The sequence below is a fragment of the Ahaetulla prasina genome, chromosome 2 (genome assembly GCF_028640845.1).
Source record: "Ahaetulla prasina isolate Xishuangbanna chromosome 2, ASM2864084v1, whole genome shotgun sequence".
NCBI lineage: Eukaryota > Metazoa > Chordata > Lepidosauria > Squamata > Colubridae > Ahaetulla > Ahaetulla prasina.
This window is the reverse complement of record NC_080540.1, coordinates 221,987,120-222,001,690: the sequence shown is the minus strand read 5'-3', so window position 1 is coordinate 222,001,690 and position 14,571 is coordinate 221,987,120. Positions and strand designations below refer to the sequence as shown.

The 14,571-nt window shown below is 36.7% G+C and overlaps 1 long non-coding RNA gene across 2 annotated transcripts; it reads left to right on the top strand.

The window, feature by feature from the left end:
* The first annotated feature begins 2,154 nt into the window (after positions 1-2,154).
* LOC131190799 (uncharacterized) lies at positions 2,155-11,487 on the top strand. 2 transcript variants are annotated; one of them, XR_009153318.1, is made up of 4 exons: positions 2,155-2,195; positions 4,398-4,518; positions 5,249-5,289; positions 7,983-11,487. It is a non-coding gene; the product is annotated as an uncharacterized LOC131190799 (long non-coding RNA). The 2 variants fall into 2 exon arrangements; XR_009153319.1 differs by having other exon boundaries at positions 2,157-2,195; positions 4,401-4,518.
* Positions 11,488-14,571: the final 3,084 nt, after the last annotated feature.

Below are 14,571 nucleotides of genomic sequence, written 5' to 3'. Positions count from 1 at the left end.
TTTTTTTCACGCTGCCTACATAAATGTCCAATTTGCTCAGCCCTCTGTTTTCCCAGAACAGTAGAAAGCCTTTTTGAAAACATGAATATATTAATCAAATATTATTGATAAAGAATCAGACTAAATTAGTTAAAGTTAAAAGTTTACAACTTTTTCTTAACTTATTAATATACATATTTTAATAGCTACAGAATGCATTTCTAAGCTTTAATTTTATTCCTGTGACTATTCATTAGGATTACACGAATTCAGCCTCAACATCATTTGAAGGGAAGTTAATCTTGTGTATTTTGGCGCCTTTTCTCTGCCAGCTACTGTACTGGGAGCGAAGGGGACTTGGAGAGGTTGTTTGTCCCTTCTCAAGTTCAGTGGTGGCCCTTTCCAGCAGCAGCAGCAAGAAAGATAGCCATGTTCACAGCCCTAATAATAATTCAGATCACGCCACATCGGCATCTTGTGTCAAAGTCGAACGGGCTTCCCCGCCCCCTTCAACCGGAGAGCAGCCAAGTCCTCACACACTCCACATTCAACCACAATGGATGGGATATTGTGCATTAAAATATGGCCCAGACACAGGCAAAGGGAGGACAAGTGGGGAGAGCAGACATCTACCCAGGGAATAGGTCTGAAAACATGCAAGGCAGTGAGACCTACCCAGCCACTTGATAGAGGAAACATAAGCAAGCCACAAAAAGCATACCCAAGGAGAGAATGCAATTCAGAAGGAGAAAAGAAAGGTCCATAGTGTAGAATAGCAAACTTACTCTTGTAAGTTAACTAGAATGCAAAAAGTAATAGCCCTGTTTCTACAGCAACACTGCCCTCCCATACAGCTTAGCAGAAGAAACCAGGGTGTATCTATGACAGCTGTTAAGAAGGGAAAGCAACCCTAACTACATAGCTGCAAATTAATCAACCAACATGTTATATTAATCTTTTTCAATGCTTAACAGGCACTTGCCAGCAAACGGGAGGAGAGAAAGTTGGAAGCAGGAAATATACCAAGTTCAGCACTTTTGGACACAAGCTCCAATTAACTGTTTCCTGGCATGAGTGTGTGACCCGTAGACAAAAGCTGCCAAAAGAGAGACAAGAACGCAAACAAATCCATTTCTTCAATCCTGCAAAATCAGAAAATGACGGGGTGGGGATGGGGGTCTTGTAAACAACCTCCACTTTGTAAATCTAAGGTGATCTACCTAGGGAGAGAAAACAGCCAGCCAGCAAGTTAAAAATACATCTTTTTTCCAATGCCACATACCATTGATTTGTATTGTATTTAAACCGTGGACTCTTGAATTCTGTAACACAACACCAGACCCGTTGGCTTCAGGTTTTTCAGAGAACCAATGTATGCCTTTCTCAAGGAGCCGGTGTGGGGGTTTTGGTGGTTTTTTTTAAGCTTTGTTTGGATTTCCAAGGGTAACCTTCCCTCTTATACATAGGTTTGTGTGCACCCGAAAGAGTTACTGATTCAGATTGTTCAGAAAGTCTTGGCTAGAGAAGGAGTTGAGAGAAATCAACGAAGGTAAAAAAAACCAAAAAAAAACCCTCTGTCTACAGAGCCTCCCACCCCCCCCACCCCGCCCCTTTGCTCTCCCTCTTTTTCAATCTTCCTTCCTCTTTGAGTCGCAATACTGAAGAGTGGGTTGTGGTTGCTGTCTTGGACGTGGTCCAAGAGAGGCTGAACCCTTTCCCCACTCCCCCTCCCTTTGGCTGGCTGGGGTGCGCGCGCTTGCTGCTCCCTCTCTCCCCCCTACACACACACACAATGCGCCCCCCCCCTACACACACACACACACCGCGCGTCTGGCTCCGCAGAAAGAGCTGGCGGTGTTAAGGCTGAGTTGCGTTCTTGGCCTCTTTCCACCTCGTCGCCATTGGCCAGAACCTCAGCAGTGGCTTCCCTGAACCACCAACCACTTTGCTTTGCCCCTCCCCCGTTCCCCTTCCCCTCCCCTTCGCAGCACCCGTGGGAAGCGCGGCCCTTCGTTTCCGCCTAGCGGCTGCTTGAAACACCGAAAGAGAAGAAAGGGAGTCCGGGGGGGGGGGTGTATTTGCATATTCATTTTCAAGTAGCCAATGAGCGGGCGTAGAACCAGAGGGCACCGGCTATAAAGCGTGTAATTCCAGACAGGTCAAAGACCCTGAAATCAGCGCATGTCAAAGTAGTTTGTGGAGTTTCTTACACAAAAGTATGTGTGCGTGAGTATGAGAGAGATGCTGAGATTTCGGCGGCTAAAGTGTGTGTGTGGGGGGGGAAGAGAATCCAAATACTGCTTTGGGAAGGGAAATGTTTTTAATGGGATTAACGGAAATCTAATTTACAGGCGGTCCATACATGACTTCAGAAGTCCCAATGATTTTACTGTTAGTCACTCTTAGATAAAAACTTCTAGGAATGCTGCAACGATTTGATCATAGAAAATGTTATTTGGTTAATGGCAGAATCATAAGCGTAATTGCAAGAATGTTGTTTTTGAAAAGCACTCAAACTAATATTTTGATAAATGTAAAATGTGCAGCATATCTAGAAATTTGTGCATAGATCCCAAAGTTAATATTCATGGAAATAGCATTCATGAGATTCTGAGTTATCAGCTTTTCCAGTTAAGTTAATGAAAATGTCAGATGTGCAAGGAATACAGAATCAGTTTCCTTGAATAAATGCACTGATTTCAATGAGCTGCTGACTAGACCTTTTGAAAAAGACTACTTCATTTGTGTAGTTAAATTTGGAAACAGAGGCAAGCTTATGAAAGGATCCAGTTTGAACAAGCAATTGTATTGTATACTTCCTCCTTTCCCTTCTAGTAGTCAAGATACCATTTAATAGGTGTAAAAGTTTATCTTGGCACCCAACATTATTAATGGAGTTAAATAAATATATTTGGGAAGAAAATTATCTTGACACAGAGGAAGATAAGAGGAGAAAAAATTACAAAGATACAAATATCAATTTAATATTTACAATCATCACCAGTATACAAGACAGATTTTAAAAATCAATTATTTCCATTCTTGTTGCATGCTTTTACTTTAAATTTGGAACTACAATACTAATACATATTGCATTAATATGCTTAGCTTTAAGTAGCTTTTTCAGAACACCCAAATTATAGTGTGTAGAACTATGTAAATTATATAGAATAATTCAGTTCTGTTTACTTCAGAAAAGTTGGCTTTTAAGATCAAAATAGATGAATACACTGAATAAAATGTATGTTGCATAAAGATGTTCCATCCATGCAGGATGAAATCTTGCAGTAATTTTCATCTTTATTAATTAAAATTAAACTTATAAAATTATATTCATATTTAAGCAAACAATAAACTTATTAAAGTTTAAAGGGAAAGAAAAGGTGCTTAAATACTGGGAACAAAGCTTGGGTTTAGTTTTGTATCTTCTATTCCATAACTTTAGAATATATGCATTAAAGAAAAGAACTGAACAATGTTCACTTGATTTAGTGATAGAGAGATACATAGATAGATAATACATACATAGATACATATAGATACATACATAGATACAGAACTATCTTAAAATGACTGCAGATCTGATAATAAATGATTCTAAAATGTTAGTTGAAAGTCTGAAAAATCATCAGTAATAAGAACCAAGACCCTTCTAAACTAAAGCAGCAGTGATCACAATACATAGTGAGAGTTGAGATGAGCAACAAGATGAACAAAATGCTAATTGGTATGAACTAAAAGGAAACCATTCCATCCTTTTAAACAATTGTTTTTCTATACACAAGCCCATAATAGCTACATAAGCTGATAAATCTGATTTAATTATCATGTGTATCATTTTACAAAGCTTTTTTTTTTAAAGAAATATAATCTCAATCTAATGACACACTTTAACTGTCATCCCTGGTAAATAAAGTCATAACATCCTTGTGCAAGAAGCCTAGACATTCTGTAGCTCAATGGAGAGTGAAACAAAATTTTAGAATAAATAATATGGTCAGTACGTTTTATTGGTATTCATTTTTATTGGTATTCATTTATATTGTCTTCAAAACTCACTTGTTGGGCCTAAATTGATTTTGTTATTTTGTAATCTTTATACATTTCACTAACATATAAATTCCATTGAAACTGCAATTCACCTAAATGTACTTAACTATCACCTCAGTACTGTACTTTATAAAGCAATGATCTACAAAAATTGCTAGATTCCAGTCTCAATCATAGAACTGATATATAGCCACCACCCAGCAACCATTGAGAGGAAGTACAAAGTGGGTTAATTGGCATTCACTATAAGGAAAGTATATAAAAGAAATTTAATTTGTTAAGACATGGTATCCACAATGGATATTTTTTATCAACATTACAAACATGTATTGAACTAAATAACTAAAATTGCTTTTGTTTTTTACCAGTAGGATAATTGAACAATCCTTGTTGTTTTCAACTATTCCGTTTCAACAATATCAATATATTATTACTAGTACTGTTCTGAAAACAAATTACAACCCAATCATTGGAACTCTTAATATAAGGGTAGGTTACATATACATATACATATACATATACATGGAAGTTATGCAGTATACTTAAATGATCAGTACATTCTGGATTTCGGCTTCATGTTAGTTAAAATGATGAAATTATTTTTATTCCAAGTTACGTAAATATGTGGTTTGCTATCTCAGACACCAAATCTTCCTAGTAACTATAATAGATTTACTCCATTGTAGCTCTTATATTTTGAGTAAATTACAATAAAATATAATATGCATAAACTATTTTAATATGCATTCTACAAAAATATTCTTCATAGTCAAGAAATAAGTTTTGTCTCTGATATGGGGGAATATTAACATCAACATTTTAAAACAGAATCATAAACTATTGTTTGATTAAACCTTCTAATGGTTGCAGTTTTCCTTTATCCCCTTTTTCTTACCTTATGCTGCAGTATTTGATAAATAAGAAGATTAAAAGGATTGCCTAGACTCGTGCCTTTTATTTGATGCACTAATGCAAATATTATTCAAAGTATTGTATTATGAAATAAATACATAGAAGCTATTTATAGGAATTATTCTGCCTTCTCTGTGATGCAGAATAGTACATTAAAAAGTTGCCTCTAACTAGTAATATTTATCAAGTTAAATGGATAAGGACATCATTATGGCAATAGTGATTATTTACTGTTCAATATTACAAATCCTGATATGTTGAATTTAAAATCATAGTTTACAATCTTCATTAATGCTTTCTTTTATAGCAGAAGATGTTTTAACTTCAGTCAATAAAGCAGATTTCCAGGTGAATGATATTTATATCACAATTGATAGTTTGAGATAATATTCCTGGGTGTCAGTAGGTAATTTGTTACAATGAATCTCTCTTGAATCAGATGTAATTATGGTTCAATCCTTTGCATGTTTACATAAAAAATCCGATAGAGTTAAGTGGCCATTACTCTTGGGTAAGTATACATAAGTTTGCAGTCACATCTCCTATTACTTAAGGAAAAAATATTTCCAGTGAGTTCTCTATAACATTTCATACAGTACTCACTATGCACATTCTTCTTATTCTACCTCTTTACATTATATGTGGTTTAATTATGTTCTAGACTGAAAAATTCCTTCATCTGGCATAAAATACGTCACCTAAAGATCACATTTACGAGAAGAATAAACAAGTCAAAATAAGTTGTTTTTATTTCTTACAACTGAGCTAACCTGTTAGCAATCCTCGTTTTCCATAAACTGCCATGAACGCAGCAAGTTTTATACACACACACGCACACATACAGTATATATAAGGTAAAGGTAAAAGTTTTATACACATACACCCACACCACACACACATATATATACATACAATATATATAAGGTAAAGGTAAAGGTTCCCCTCGCACATATGTGCTTTCCCAACCCTAGGGGGCGGTGCTCATCTCTGTTTCTAAGCCAAAGAGCCAGCGCTGTCCAAAGACGTCTCCATGGTCATGTGGCCGGCATGACTAAATGCCAAAGGTGCATGAAACGCTGTTACCTTCCCACCAAAGGTGGTCCCTATTTTTCTACTTGAATTTTTTACGTGCTTTCGAACTGCTTGGCAGAAGCTGGGACAAGTAATGGGAGCTCATCCCGTTATGTGGCACTAGGGATTCGAACCGCTAAACTGCCGACCTTTCGATTGACAAGCTCAGTGTCTTAGCCATTGAGCCATCGAGTCCCTTACAGTATGTGTGTGTGTGTGTGTGTGTGTGTGTGTGTGTGTGTGTGTATGTAGGTCTTTGGTTATAAATATATATATTTGTTTTCTGAGGTTTTCACAGGTGTTTGTATGTAGGTCTTTGGTTATTCGGGTTTTCTCCTGCGTAAAATTGGAAGTGTCTTGGCGACGTTTCGACGAAGTCTCATTTGTTATCTTCAGGCTTCAGCTTCGTGCTTCTGGGAGCAATCGTGCATATGTGCATTTCCCAGAAGCACGATTGCTCCCAGAAGCACGAAGCTGAAGCCTGAAGATGACGAATCAGACTTCGTCGAAACGTCACCAAGACACTTCCAATTTTACGCGGGAGAAAACCCGAATAACCAAAGACATATATGTGTGTGTGTGTGTGTGTGTGTGTGTGTGTATGTATCTAGAGAAGCACGAAGCCGAGGACACCAGCATGAAGATGATGAGTGAGACCTCGTCGAAACGTCGCCAAGATACTCTCAACCTTACACGGGAAAAGACCCAAAAATGCCAAGACCTACATACCCATGAAAACCTACGAAAACATACACACACACACATGCATATATATCATCCTGTATCCTTCATACATTTGTACGGTATTAGAGTATAATCTGTGGACTTTTGTTTGCATTGTGTTGTTTTTCTTTTAAAGAACATTCAGCAACCTCATATTGTTACATAATATTACCATGACACATATATGCAGTATATTCGAATAATTGCTATTAGAGACTATTAAAATGTAGTATAAAACAAAAAAAACCCCAATGGAAATATAAATAAGCACTGCATTGAAACATGTGCAATGCAAACACCAATTTATATTCATGCCTCCCAACGACCTGTGCGCTCCCACAGAGTGGGCCTCCTCAGGGTGCCGTCGACCAAACAATGTAGGTTGGCGGCCCCCAGGGGGAGGGCCTTCTCTGTGGCGGCACCAGCTCTGTGGAACGAGCTTCCTCCAGGATTACGACAACTACCCGACCTCCGGACCTTCAGACGTGAACTGAAGACTCTATTGTTTCAGCGTGCAGGACTAGCCTAAGATAGAAGGTTTTAGCATATTTTAATGGGGTTTTTATAGGTTTTACTGTTTTAGTGATCAGGCCATGATAATATTTAGTTTTAATTGGGTTTTAATGTTTATTTATTATACTGTTTTAATATGCCTGTGAACCGCCCTGAGTCCTACGGGAGATGGTGCGGTATATAAGTTTGATTAATAAAAATAAATAAATAAAATAAAATTTTCTTAACGAATAGCCCAGTTCAAAATTATATATTTATAGTCAGCCAAGTAATCAAAGTACTGTAATGAGGTATTACTTCCTGCAACAAGATTCTCATTAATGGTGGAGATCATTAACTCCAGGTAGGCCACCCATTCAGGAAAAAGTGAATGCCAGGAAAGAACAACTTGTAGACCTACATATGCTATGGTGAAGGAACAAGAATCAGTTTCTTGATCTAGACTAGAGGACATCTTTGGATGCCAGCGCCTTAATTTTAGTTCTCCAGTATCCCACCAAACTGTGGAAGCAAAACACAGCTTCCAAACTGGTATTTCTCTCTTCTTGTTGTTCTTATCAAATATCTCCAGCTTTTGGAAGAACATAATATTCTCCTGGTCTGCCTTCCAAGGAAGGTCATTGCTAGAGTTTTCAGATGAAAAGCCTTTCATGATTTTCTAGAATCATGGTTAGAAGTTAGGTATGATACTGTAGACCAATGTTAAATGTTTTCTGGAATTTTTTCTTTTGCAGCCTGTTGACAGTTGCCTTCAATTTTCAAAATATGTCAGTGTCTCAGAACAGATGCAGGTGGGACAAGAAGTCTCAACACAAAGCACTTTTAACAGCAAAGATGACAAATGATTGAATACTGTTTCCCTATGCATATTTCAGGTCTCGTGTTTTCTTAATAATTGCTTACCCAGAACACCATCACTTTCTCTTTTCCCTGATGAGGCAGGCTGTAGTTTCTGCACAACTGGGGTAGGCTCCAATATCCATCAACTGGAATTGAATATGTATGCTTGGAATTTAAGGAACTCTAAGTGCAAGAATACCAAAACTGAAAATTGTCCACAATATTCCATAGAAAAAAAATATCCCTATTACAAATGTGTTGAATAAATAATTTCAGTTTAGCAGTATATTGGGGAAACAATAGAAACATAGATCTATTTGGATAGTTAGAAATCCATGGCAATTACTTGCAAATTTCTCAGAATATGACAATAAATCACTATTTTGCTCACTTTTGCTGTGTTTTTCTTATCCTCTGTCTGAAGAGATGCTATAAGCATAACTTTGTCACAAACCAACACATTCTGTTGCTCCAAAGTTTTCAAAATGGTGGGGCTTGTTGGCAGATATGCCTTGCTAGGAAAGATCAGCTTCATATAGACAACCTAATCTTACTTAATCTAGAGTAGGCTCCATTATAGATTAAGCTAGCTACCATCACAAAGAAGGAAAAAAGGAATTGCTTCCCTGCAGTTATTTTGAGGTTTATCATGTATTTGCGTCTTCTGCTCATTGTACTTTCCAAATAATGCTATAAAAGGGAGCAAGGAAAGTTAAAATAAGACCAGCCCTTTCTTGCTTGTGTGAAATCTTCCTGCAAAATTTAAATGTACAGATTCAGTTTTATGAAACTCTGAAATGTAACCCTTCAGTTTCTTAAAATATTTTTGAAAAAGGCCTCCAAGTTCTCACCCTGATATACTAATGAAATACAAACAAGAGTTGAGACTGCTAGGTTTTTGTTTCTGGTATTTTTAGTTTAGTTTTGTTATTTGATTAATCTCCCAGAACTTGGCTTTCAATTGCCAGTTATGTTTCATCAGAACTGTGACAGAACAGAGGCTTGTACAGGGAAAAGTGAAAGAGAAGGAGGAGGCATAACAGCTAAGGAGAGGTTAAACCATCAATTCTCTTAAGTGATGCCATTGTACTATTGCAGTGATGGGGAATGGGCAGGCCATCCTGATTTGACTGCAATACCAACCTTTCCTATGAAACTGTTGCGGCGAGACTGGCTGGAAAATAGGCTCCGTCGAGCCTTGTAAAAATCCAGCCAGACAAACCGCTGTCGGGGGGGGGGTGTCTTCGGACTGGATCTGTCTTGTAGGGATGGTGAAGAAGGAGTGGCACCTTGGACGACCAAGAGTAACAGGCAAGTTCCTCAGAGGTCGGAGGAAACTCTTCGACCCAGGGAGTGGGGGGGGCAGTCATTATGACCATCATGAAGCTGGGGCAACCAGAATAAGATTGTACAGGTGCTGTTTTGGATGGAGTATTGGTACCGGGTGAGTGATTGGCCAACTCACAGATAAAAAAAGAAGTATTTTTAAAAAATTTAAAAAGTCCTAGCAAGGAAATAGCAGCTAATTGGCGTTGGGGAATGTTAATGAAGGGAGAACCACAAAACAGAAGTTAAAGCACTAAAGCCCAGAATGGAGCTTGATATTTGGATTGGAAATTGGATTTGGGGGTATTAAGATTATTATAAAAAAAAGAAACCTGAAAGAAAATAGTTTATGAACAAGATTGTACATAATCTTAAAAGTTTTGAACTTTGAAGGAAAAACAAACATTCAAAATAGAAAAGCCTTGTAAAGGAAATTTTTCAATTGGATTTGAAATTGGATTTTTAACTGGAATTTGGGATATGTAAAATTAAGAAGAGAAAGAAGAAACTTGAAAAGCATTTGATAAGTGGAGTTAATACACAAATTGGATACTTTACGATTTTGTTGATTTGAAACTTGTGAATTGGAGAGAGACATCTGCTGGTGGAAAAAAAGCACTACAACGAATAATTTGAAATCTGGAAAAAATGACAGTGACCTTGAGCTACAAGAGCAGTGAGAAGTTTGAAGGAGGATTTGTTTTCTTTTAAGCTATTTGATCTAGACAACCAAAGGAGGTGGAAAATAATAAAACTGTAAATTGAAGTTAAAAACAAACTAGAATGTCAAAATGTGACAGGAACTAATTGAGATGATTAAAATGATGGGTGTATCATTTAATTTTGATAGAAAACGAGAAATTGTGTCAGAACATATTCATTTGGATAAAGAGGCTAAGAACGAGAAGCAAGAAAACAGCACTGAAGATAAAGACATTGATGATGAAAAATTAAATGATTACATTGGGAGTAACAATGAAAAAAAGAGAAGGGATAGGAGGAAACAACCTACAGAAAAGAAGCAAACTAAGGGAAGAAAAGGAAAGGGAAAAGGCTAGAGGAAAATATTTTTAATGATTACACTGGGATTAACAGTGGCAAAAATAGAGAGGATAGGACAAAGCAAAAGAGAAAAGAAAATGAAAGGATTAGGTACAAAGTTTAATTATTTACACTGAGCCAACAGTGTAGAAATAAGAAAAGTGAGAGGAGAAAAGGGGAATAGATCAGATGGGAACTTAAGGCAAACTAGATGAGTAAAGGATTTAAAAGTCAAAGAAAGGATACAGAAGAAAAGACATAATTATAAAAAGAAAAAAAGAGAGAGAATGGGATAAAGGGAGGAAATTTTTAAGAGGTGGATTGCTGGATGGACCAACAGAAAATGGTTAAAGGAGTAATTAATGGAAAGGAAGAAGGGTACTATGATATATACCTATAGTTATAAGTGAACTGCATTAATATTTGTGAGTGTAATACAAAATAAATTGTGTAATACGAATGGTAGAATAGAGAAAAAAGGAGGAAAGAAAATATGCTATATACTTATAGAATCAAATGAACTGTATTAATATCAGTATTGTAAAAATTGAATTATGATATAAATTGTGAAATACAAAAATAATGTTAGAAGGGTTAATATGATATGTATTTAGAAGGGGTTAAGATATAGAACTTCAATTGAAATTGAATAAGATATTAATAGAAATTAAGAAAAAAGATGATTAAGAGATTAAGATAATGTTTGTATTTGAAAAAGGTGGTGTGAAAAACAAAACTGAAGAAATATATTGTTTTCGGTAAAATGGTAAAATGATTAATAGGGAAATAAGAAATGATAAATTGGTCCACCATAGAAAATAATTGACATTAAGAGATAAAAGTGAAATATCAAGCTATATTAAAAAAAAATAGAAACTAAGGATGAAAATGACTATGTTTAAATTATTGGGTTTCAATAGAGAAAAGGAAATAAGTGGAAACAAATTGATGATAATTTACAAATGTGATTTTGAGAAATATATGTGATAAATGGAGAAATAAGATTAAGATTGGAGGTTAGGATGGATGGTAATATTGATTATAAATTATTCAGTAGAGATGAAAATAAAAGTAAATAATATGTCAGAATTTGAAATATATAAATTATACTTGGGAAGTACTTATAAGCTATAAATTTTGACTCCGTCAATACTATATTCAGAAAAAATGTACTGTTGTTGTTTTTTAAATAAAAAAATAGAAACTAAGGATGGAAATGACTATGTTTAAATTAAAGGGTTTCAATAGAGAAAAAGGAAATAAGAGAAACAAATTGATGATAATTTACAAATGTGATTTTGAGAAATATATGTGATAAATGGAGAAATAAGATTAAGATTGGAGGTTAGGATGGATGGTAATATTGATTATAAATTATTCAGTAGAGATGAAAAATAAAAGTGAATAATATGGCAGAATTTGAAATATATAAATTATACTTGGGAAGTACTTATAAGCTATAAATTTTGACTCCGTCAATACTATATTCAGAAAAAATGTACTGTTGTTGTTTTTTAAATAAAAAAATTTACACAAAAATACTAACCTTTCCTATTGTCTGACCAAAGCAATTCTAACCCGTTGATGAGGCTAAGCAGAAATCTTCTGTCCCCGTAAATGTGTGACCCAAGCAGAGAACACAATCCCACCCCAAAGGAACCTAGAGGAACATCCAACAAACTTGCAACAAGGCATGGATTAGAATGAGGATTTTATTCTACGCTGTAAGTGGTCCAGAGTCCCCAAAAGACAGATTTAGATGGGGGAGGCTTTGTAAGGGGTCAAGTTCAATAAGAAGGGATTTAATAGACTGTATGGGAGAATGTCAAGCCTACAGAGAATAAGATACTTTAGACCAGGGGTCTCCATCCTTGGCAACTTTAAGACTTGTGGACTTCAAGCTTTGCTGGCTGAGGAACTCTGGGAGTTGAAGTCCACAAGTCTTAAAGTTGCCAAGGTTGGAGACCCCTGGTTTAGACTTTAGGAAAGGTTTCCCATCAGAAGCTTCTGCTTCCATGTAAGATTTCAAAGGGACAAAGCAACTGGATCAATTGAAATTGAATAAGATATTAATAGAAATTAAGAAAAAGATGATTAAGAGATTAAGATAATGTTTGTATTTGAAAAAGGTGGTGTGAAAAACAAAACTGAAGAAATATATTGTTTTCGGTAAAATGGTAAAATGATTAATAGGGAAATAAGAAATGATAAATTGGTCCACCATAGAAAATAATTGACATTAAGAGATAAAAGTGAAATATCAAGCTATATTAAAAAAAAATAGAAACTAAGGATGAAAATGACTATGTTTAAATTATTGGGTTTCAATAGAGAAAAGGAAATAAGTGGAAACAAATTGATGATAATTTACAAATGTGATTTTGAGAAATATATGTGATAAATGGAGAAATAAGATTAAGATTGGAGGTTAGGATGGATGGTAATATTGATTATAAATTATTCAGTAGAGATGAAAAATAAAAGTGAATAATATGGCAGAATTTGAAATATATAAATTATACTTGGGAAGTACTTATAAGCTATAAATTTTGACTCCGTCAATACTATATTCAGAAAAAATGTACTGTTTTTTTTTTAAATAAAAAAATTTACACAAAAATACTAACCTTTCCTATTGTCTGACCAAAGCAATTCTAACCCGTTGATGAGGCTAAGCAGAAATCTTCTGTCCCTGTAAATGTGTGACCCAAGCAGAGAACACAATCCCACCCCAAAGGAACCTAGAGGAACATCCAACAAACTTGCAACAAGGCATGGATTAGAATGAGGATTTTATTCTACACTGTAAGTGGTCCAGAGTCCCCAAAAGACAGATTTAGATGGGGGAGGCTTTGTAAGGGGTCAAGTTCAATAAGAAGGGATTTAACAGACTGTATGGGAGAATGTCAAGCCTACAGAGAATAAGATACTTTAGACCAGGGGTCTCCATCCTTGGCAACTTTAAGACTTGTGGACTTCAAGCTTTGCTGGCTGAGGAACTCTGGGAGTTGAAGTCCACAAGTCTTAAAGTTGCCAAGGTTGGAGACCCCTGGTTTAGACTTTAGGAAAGGTTTCCCATCAGAAGCTTCTGCTTCCATGTAAGATTTCAAAGGGACAAAGCAACTGGATCAATTGAAATAAGAGAGGAGCAAGTAGCACCTTTTGCTCTTCTCCCATGTCTAGATTCCAGATCCTAGTCTGAGGATCCTTTCCATTTGCCAAGGCCATAGCTTCTAACTTCTATCTACTGCCTGGGCTGGAAGATACTATCCTGAAGACAGATCCAACCCAACACTGCCCTTGATCTTTCAGCTGTTTGGTGTTATTTCATTTGCTAATAAGGGAAGAAGATTCAGCTCTGGGGAAGACCCAGCTTCTTTGCCCAGCAATTGCAAAGCCAACAAATCTCATCCTTGCCAATTCATTTCCAAATTCAACAAATGAACTAAGGTTTCTTTCTTAAAATTTTTCTTTTTCCTAACATTCCCATACATTGAGCCCGCATGGCAATTGGTGGCACTTACTCTCTACACACAGACTCTATAGTCTCAGCCTCCACTGAAGGCCCATTGAAATTAAGGGACCCTGCCCTAGGTCAGACTTCAGACCCAGACAGCAATGGAAGAGGAGGAAGGTTGAACCCAGGCTCAAGCTTGACTCATCCTTCCGAGGTCAGTAAAATGAGGACTCAGATTGTTGGGGACAATATGCGACTCTGTAAACCGCTTAGAGAGGGCTGTTAAAGCACTATGAAGCGGTATATAAGTCTAAGTGATTCTATTGCTTCTCTGCAGGTCTTCTTTTTAAGTTGAGATCCAGAATTCCAGGGCTGCGAGGAAGCGTCTTGAACTAGGCCTCGGTTTCCCAAGCAGCCCGGGCGGAGCAGGGTTCCCCTCACCCTCAAAACGAAATACCCCGGATGTTCTGAGTCAGCCGCTGCCAGCAGCCAGCCCCCCTCCCCAAATACTTTCCGAGCCCCCGGCCGGGGAAGCATTTGGCACAGATCACCCAACAGGCGAGAGAGAGACGCTGCTCAGGAGCCGCCTCAGCCAGAGATCCCCGACCCTCTTTTTCGCTCCCCCAAATTCAGAAAGAGCAGCGCTGCCGCCCGCTCCT